Source organism: Suricata suricatta, chromosome 7 (genome assembly GCF_006229205.1).
Source record: "Suricata suricatta isolate VVHF042 chromosome 7, meerkat_22Aug2017_6uvM2_HiC, whole genome shotgun sequence".
In the NCBI taxonomy this organism is placed as follows: Eukaryota; Metazoa; Chordata; class Mammalia; order Carnivora; family Herpestidae; genus Suricata; species Suricata suricatta.
This window is the reverse complement of record NC_043706.1, coordinates 92,080,895-92,087,313: the sequence shown is the minus strand read 5'-3', so window position 1 is coordinate 92,087,313 and position 6,419 is coordinate 92,080,895. Positions and strand designations below refer to the sequence as shown.

At 42.2% G+C, this 6,419-nt stretch overlaps 1 long non-coding RNA gene across 1 annotated transcript in view; it reads left to right on the top strand.

Annotated features, from left to right (window-relative positions):
- The window catches only part of LOC115296699, a 41,587-nt gene extending 38,843 nt beyond the window's left edge, over positions 1–2,744 (top strand). Inside the window, exon 4 of the long non-coding RNA XR_003911008.1 lies at positions 2,628–2,744. This is a non-coding gene — a long non-coding RNA (uncharacterized LOC115296699). The remainder of the gene's footprint in view (positions 1–2,627) is intronic.
- Positions 2,745–6,419: the final 3,675 nt, after the last annotated feature.

The window sequence follows — 6,419 nt, the reverse complement described above, 5'->3', positions numbered from 1 at the left end:
CTTATTAGCTTACCTGTTTATTATAAAAGCATACAACTCAGAAACAGCCAGATGGAAGAGATGCACACACAGGGCAAGGTATGTGGGAATAGGCACAGAGCTCCCATGCCCTCTCCAGGCACACCACTGTCCCAGCACCTCCATGTGCTCACCAACCCAGAGGCTCTCTGAACCCTGTCATTTGGGGTTTTATGGAGGCTTGATTACAATAGGCATGATTGATTAAATCACAGTTCTTTGGCAATTGATTCAACCTCCAGACCCTCTTCCCTCTCTGGAAATGAAGGGCAGTGGGTGGGACTGATGGTTCCAATCATCTAATCTCTTGGCTGGTTGGTTTTCTTGACAAACAGCCCCACATCCTCATGTGTGGTCCAAAAGTCACCTCATTCACATAATGAAAGACATTTTATGGGTCTGATCATTTATGAAATTCTAAAGGGTTTTAGGGGCTCTGAGTCACGAAAAACAGGGAACAAAGACCAAATATACATTTCTTATTATAAATCACAATATTACAATGCCTGTCTGCATCCAAGAGTTGGTTTAGGGTCTGAGTGATTATTCTGATTAACACCTCTTGGTGTCTTCCAGGCATGCAGAATCTCCCTTGGAGCAGGGTAGGGACCTTATACACTTATCAGAGTTCTGGAAATGAGTTTTGTTCAGGTGCAGTTGCTGATATCGGGTAGTGGTTGGTGACATCTTTGCTAGGAAGAGGTGGTGCAGAAACACAGGCTTGGTCCAGAGGTGACCACAGAGAGGGACTAAGCAAGGCACTGAAGGTTTAGGCACATAGTTGCCACAGACTAAATGTTCGTGTGTCTTCCAAAATTTATATGTGGAAACCCTAGTCCCCATGTGATGGTATTTGGAGATGGGGCTTTGGGAGGGGGGAGATAATTACGCCATAAGGTGGAGCTCTCATGATGGGATTAGTGCCCATATAAGAACTTGTTCTTTTTGTCTTTTATGTGAGCAAACAGAAGGCAGCTATCTATAATCCAGAAAGTGGATTCTCACCAAACACCAGATCTGCTGGATCCTTGATCTTGGACTGCTCGTCTTCAGAATTGTTGTGAAGTCAATGTTTGTTGTTTAAGCCACCCAATGTATGGTATTTCTGTTACAGCAGCCTGCACAGACTAAGACAGATGGCTCCCCAGAGGAAGTTCTTGATCTAAGCCTTAAAGAATGAGGAGGCATTTGACAGGCAGATGGTGGGGAGAACAGAGGCCCAAGCTTAGAAGAACGGGAAGCATTTCATTATAGGCAAAAGTTAGAGAGAAAAATGGCCAGATATGAGGCTAAGAAGGGACTGCAGGATTGACCTGGTGGCCAATCTAAGAACTTTGTGATTTGTCTCGTGTTACTGGGGCTTGTTGAAAAAGTTCTGAAGTGATAAAAAACGATTATATTTTTGACAGATCATGCAGGTTTTCTGGGTATTGGATAGATTGATGAGAGAGAGTAGGCAGAAGAAAGAGCCAAAACTGGAGGTAAAGAGACTATTTAGGAGATGTTTGTATTATCCAGCCATGAAATATTAAGAACCTAACCTAAGAAGAAAAAGGAATCTACTTAAGAGACATTTACGACATAGCCCTGGGAGAACTTAATGAATAATTAAATATAGAAGAAAAAGGAAAACTAAAATGACTCCAGGGGCACCTGGGTGGCTCAGTTGGATAAGTGTCCGACTTTGGCTCAGGTCATAATCTCACAGTCCATGGGTTCAAGCCCCACATCGGGCTCTGTGCTGACATCTCAGAGCCTGGAGCCTGCTTCAGATTCTTTGTCTCCCTCTCTCTGCTCCTCTCCAGCTCACTCTCTGTCTCTGTCTCTCAAAATAAAGACATTCAAAAAAAATTTTTTTTAAAAGCCTCCAGATTTCTGGTTTGAATGATAGGGCATGTGGTGATATGTATAAGCAGGACAAGGTATATGGGGAAAGGAACTGGTTTAGAAAACAGGGAGGGAGAGAACAGCAATGACAATGGGTTCTCTGTCAGAGTTCTTACTGTGTCTGTTATGGTTTCAGTTGTGTTTTCCTGAAATTCATCTGTTGAAATCCTAATCTCTAGTACATTAGAATGTGACCCATTTTGAAAAACAGAGTCTTTGAAGATGTAATCAAGTTAAAATGAGGTCATTAGGGAGGGCCCTATTCCAATATGTCTGTGTCCTTATTAAAGGGGGAAATTTGGACATGTGCTCAAGAAGAACATCATGTGAAGGTGAAGATTGGGGTGATGCATCCACAAGCCAGGGAACTACCAAAATCTAGGAGAGAGACCTAGAACAGATCCTTGCCTAGCACCTTCAGAAGGAACATGACACTGTCAATACTTTGTTTTGGACTTCTGGCCTCCAGAATCATGAGACAATAAATTTTATTGTTCTAAAGCACCCTGTTTTTGGTACTTTGGTATCGCAGCCCTAGAAAACCAATACAGTGACCAATGTACAGCAGGCAGTCCAACCAGAGATGTCTGGAAGCCAGCTGTTGTATAGGTCTGGAGTTCAGGAGATAGCATTAGGCCAGTGATGGAGTCATCCATCCCTAGCAGTGTGGTGGACACATGACATTTATGTCTGATCATCATCTGTTTATTTTTTCTTTTTAGAAAGACTTCACTACTTCATGCAATCTCAGTAGAACTGATATCATGGGACATCTTCTCCAGCTTGCAGACCTGGTCCATCTGTAGCAGGAAAAGAATGCAGCAAACACTGAAGGACAAACCAAAGTAAGTGATACAAGAAATGGTTAGAGATAAAATGTCCTGACAGAGTTGAGCTCTGGATTCTAGTCCTTGGGACCCAAATTCTTGCAGATCTAAGAATTTCAGGAGTTACCCCAGCTGTATCCTTTCCAGCTATCTGAGGCAAGACATTCTTCATCTGTTTCTGAGAGTTTAAGTTGCCTTCAAAAGGATACCATTGCTTATCAAAATTATGAGAATGTTTGAGGCAGTGCATGTAGAATGAGAAAAGAATAAAAGCGGAACTCTGGGAACCCCAGAGAGGAGGAGACCAAGAAAGGATGATGAGAAGTGGGACTACAGAGGAGATAAGGGAAAGAACAGTGTTTCATGGTTCTAGAAGGGAATATGAAAAAGAGAAGGAAGCATCATAAATGGCAGAATTTGAGTCAAGCAAGTAAAGGATAAAAACATAGTCATGGGGTCTGTCCCCCTAGAAAGCTGTATTAGTTATACATTACTGTATAATGACCTGCCCCCAAATCTAGCAGCTTAAACCAACAAATATTTATTATCTTGACGTTTCTAAGGGTCAAGAATCCAGAAGCAGCTTAGCAGGGTGGTTCTGGCTCAGAGCCTCTCATGAGTTTGAAGTCAAGTTGTCAGGCAGGGCTGCAGTCTCTGAATGTTTGACCAGGGCTGGGGGGTCAATTTCCAAGGTGGCCACTCACATGACTGTTGGTTGGAGGCTTCAGGTCCTCCCCTGTGGGCCTTTCTTTTCTTTTCTTTTCTTTTCTTTTTAAACGTTTTATTCATTTTTGAGAGAGAGAGAGATAGCGTAAGCAGTGGAGGGGCAGAGAGAGAGGGAGACAAAGAATCTGAAGAAGACTTCAGGCTCTGAGCTAACTGTCAGCACAGAGCCCGATACAGGGCTCAAACCCACAAACCGTGAGATCATGACCTGAGCCGAAGTTGAACACTTAACTGACTGAGCCACCCAGGTGCCCCCCACTATGGACCTTTCTAGGGGACTGCTCAAGACAGTTTTCTCCATAGCAAGTGATCCAAGGACTGAGGTCTTTTTATAACCTAATTTTGGAAGTGATATAACCAACCACTTGTGCCATATTGTATTGACTTGAAGTACGTCATTAGGTATAGCTCAGAGCCAGGAGAAGGGACATTACACTCTACCCTTTTAGGGGAGAAGTATCAAAGAATTTGTGGATATATCTTCAGAACTACTTTAGAAGCCTTGGGGGATTTCTGCCAGAACTCATCAGGGCGGTGGATAGGAAGGAACAGTGTGGGTTACCAAGTGAGGTGGAGTCAATACCACTCACTAGAAACTTGGCTCTAAAGAAAGAAGTATAACTTCATAATTAAAGAAGGAAGAAGTTTTAAACCTCCTATTCCATCTGTTAGCATAGGAACTGTATTTTTATCTTTTTATAGCCCCCCAAATGTTAACAGACTGAACTCAATATTGGTTAAATGAGTTTGAACTTGGGAAGGCACTTCCCCACAGAAACACCTTCCACAGGAAATAGGGCAACCACACAAAAACCTATTTAACCCATGTTCTATTTATGGTGCAGTATGGTGTCAGTGGCATCAATGAATCCACTCACTCCTGTGTAGGACCCATTGCCCATTTCTGCAAGGATCCCCAAGGGCACCACTATGGGGATGCCAAGCACAGAGCCTTTTGTAGGTAGACACATTTATCATGTAGACTGCAGTCCTCTTGGCAATCCAGCTTGCCATCAACTGGAGCACTTCTCTGTCTCCAGAGCTTGAAGCAATACTTCCCTGGACTTGGGTCCTTTGTGGGAGTGTGGCTTCACAATGAGGAAGAGGAATGAAGGCATAATGGGAAAAGAAGGAAAGGAGATAAAGAAAGTAGGGCTGACATGGATCAAAAACTGTATGTACTGTCACTTGGGTTCTCACAATCACCTGGAGAAGTGAGTCTTCTATTTTATCATGTTTAAAACGGAAGAAACAGAGGCATGGCTGTAAAATATTGGCAAATTGCAGAGCTACATACCAAAATAATAATAAATTATAGTGAAAGTATTGCAGTTAGTGGCATGAGGAAGCCTGCTCAAACCAGCTGATCATGCACATCATTTTTCAACTCTCTTCAGTGACATCATATTGGTAGCTTGAAATCAGCCACAGTGGGAGTATTTATATCATGGAACTGGACAAATGTTGCACATTCATTCCCCATAGAGCCAAGTGCTAAACGTTTACCAACCAGCACACTACTGGTTACTATGCAAATGTGAGGTGGAATGTTTATTAAATCTAATTGCTCACTGAAGAAATGGTGGCAACCTCAGTTGGCAGAAGGGGGTTGTGGTGCTGGTGCAGAATTCCAACCACCTGAATTAGGCAATGACATCTAAGTCCCTCAGTGCAATGGCAAGGGGTGTAATTTCCTCTTTCATCTCTATTTCCTGCCTACTTTCTGCACATGCAGGTCAACTTGGGGTGTAATATATATAACTTCTTTAGGGTGACATTGAGGAAGTGGACTGACTGGGGAAGAAACTCCTCCTCTTTGGAGGAACTTAAGAGGTCACTTGCTTGGGGAGTGACAGCTGCCATTTCCCTTAGAAAGGTCTAAGTGGAATCTCTGTCCTCCCAAGAGATTACGAATAAGGAATTAACAAATTTTTCCCATTTGGGGCTTAGACCTACAGAGTTCTTATATCCAGTTCTCTTACAAAGAAGAGACTCCAGTCTCTCTTCTGTTGGATTCTAGACCTTGAGAATTCTGTGGTTTTCTAGAGGGTGGAGATGTAAATGAGGCCTTCTTCAGAGCCCTGTGCCCCCACCAGCTTGTCCGACTGCTCTAGTCTAAGCTTAGGAGCTCAGGGCAGAGAGAAAAGGTTTTAAGACTTGATCGCTGAGTGGGTTTGAGGGGAGAGTGGCCTGGGTTAAGCTAGGAGGAAGCTGTGGGTTTCCATTACTAATTGTTTTCAGACCTTTTCTTAAGACTTCACTCGGCTTTTCAAAGACTTTACTATACTGTTTATAGTGCCAGTTACTTAAGAGTCTCTTCTTGCATCACTGTTAACGCCAGCAACTTCACTCACAACCCCACTTGTTTTCCCTGAGAGTATGTTTGCCTGCTATTTGTTGCTTTTCCCTGGGGAATTAGACTACGCTTCTAAACAACAAGATGAAAAAATTTGGAAGGATATGCAAGAAATGAGACAATGGGCACTTTCAGGGTATTAAACTAGAGATCTAGTATGTTTTATATATTTTAGACATTTCTGAACTTTTCAATTGCTTTTTTCCCTTTGATTTATTTCCTTGGTTCTTTAGTCATTTGAAATATTGCATTACGTGCCTGTGAAGTCACCATCCTGAACAAAAGCTGAGATCTTTCTAATAATTTCCATTTGGCCATATGATTTCCTTTCTCCCATCTCTTCCCCCTGTAGCCCCTCAACTCATGATAATCTTTATCCTGGATTCATCATTATCTCACTTTCTTTCTCATAGAGTTTTATTGCAGCAACTGGATTCCTAAAGAGCATATATTTTTATTGTAGTTGTCTTACACTTTATGAAAAAGGAATAATGTTTTACGTAAAATTTGGCACTTAGGTTTTCTAGTTACTGTGTACTAAATTGTTGAGATTCAACCATGTTTGGATCATTTGGTTTGCTTGCTGTCTAAATGTTTTACCAAGA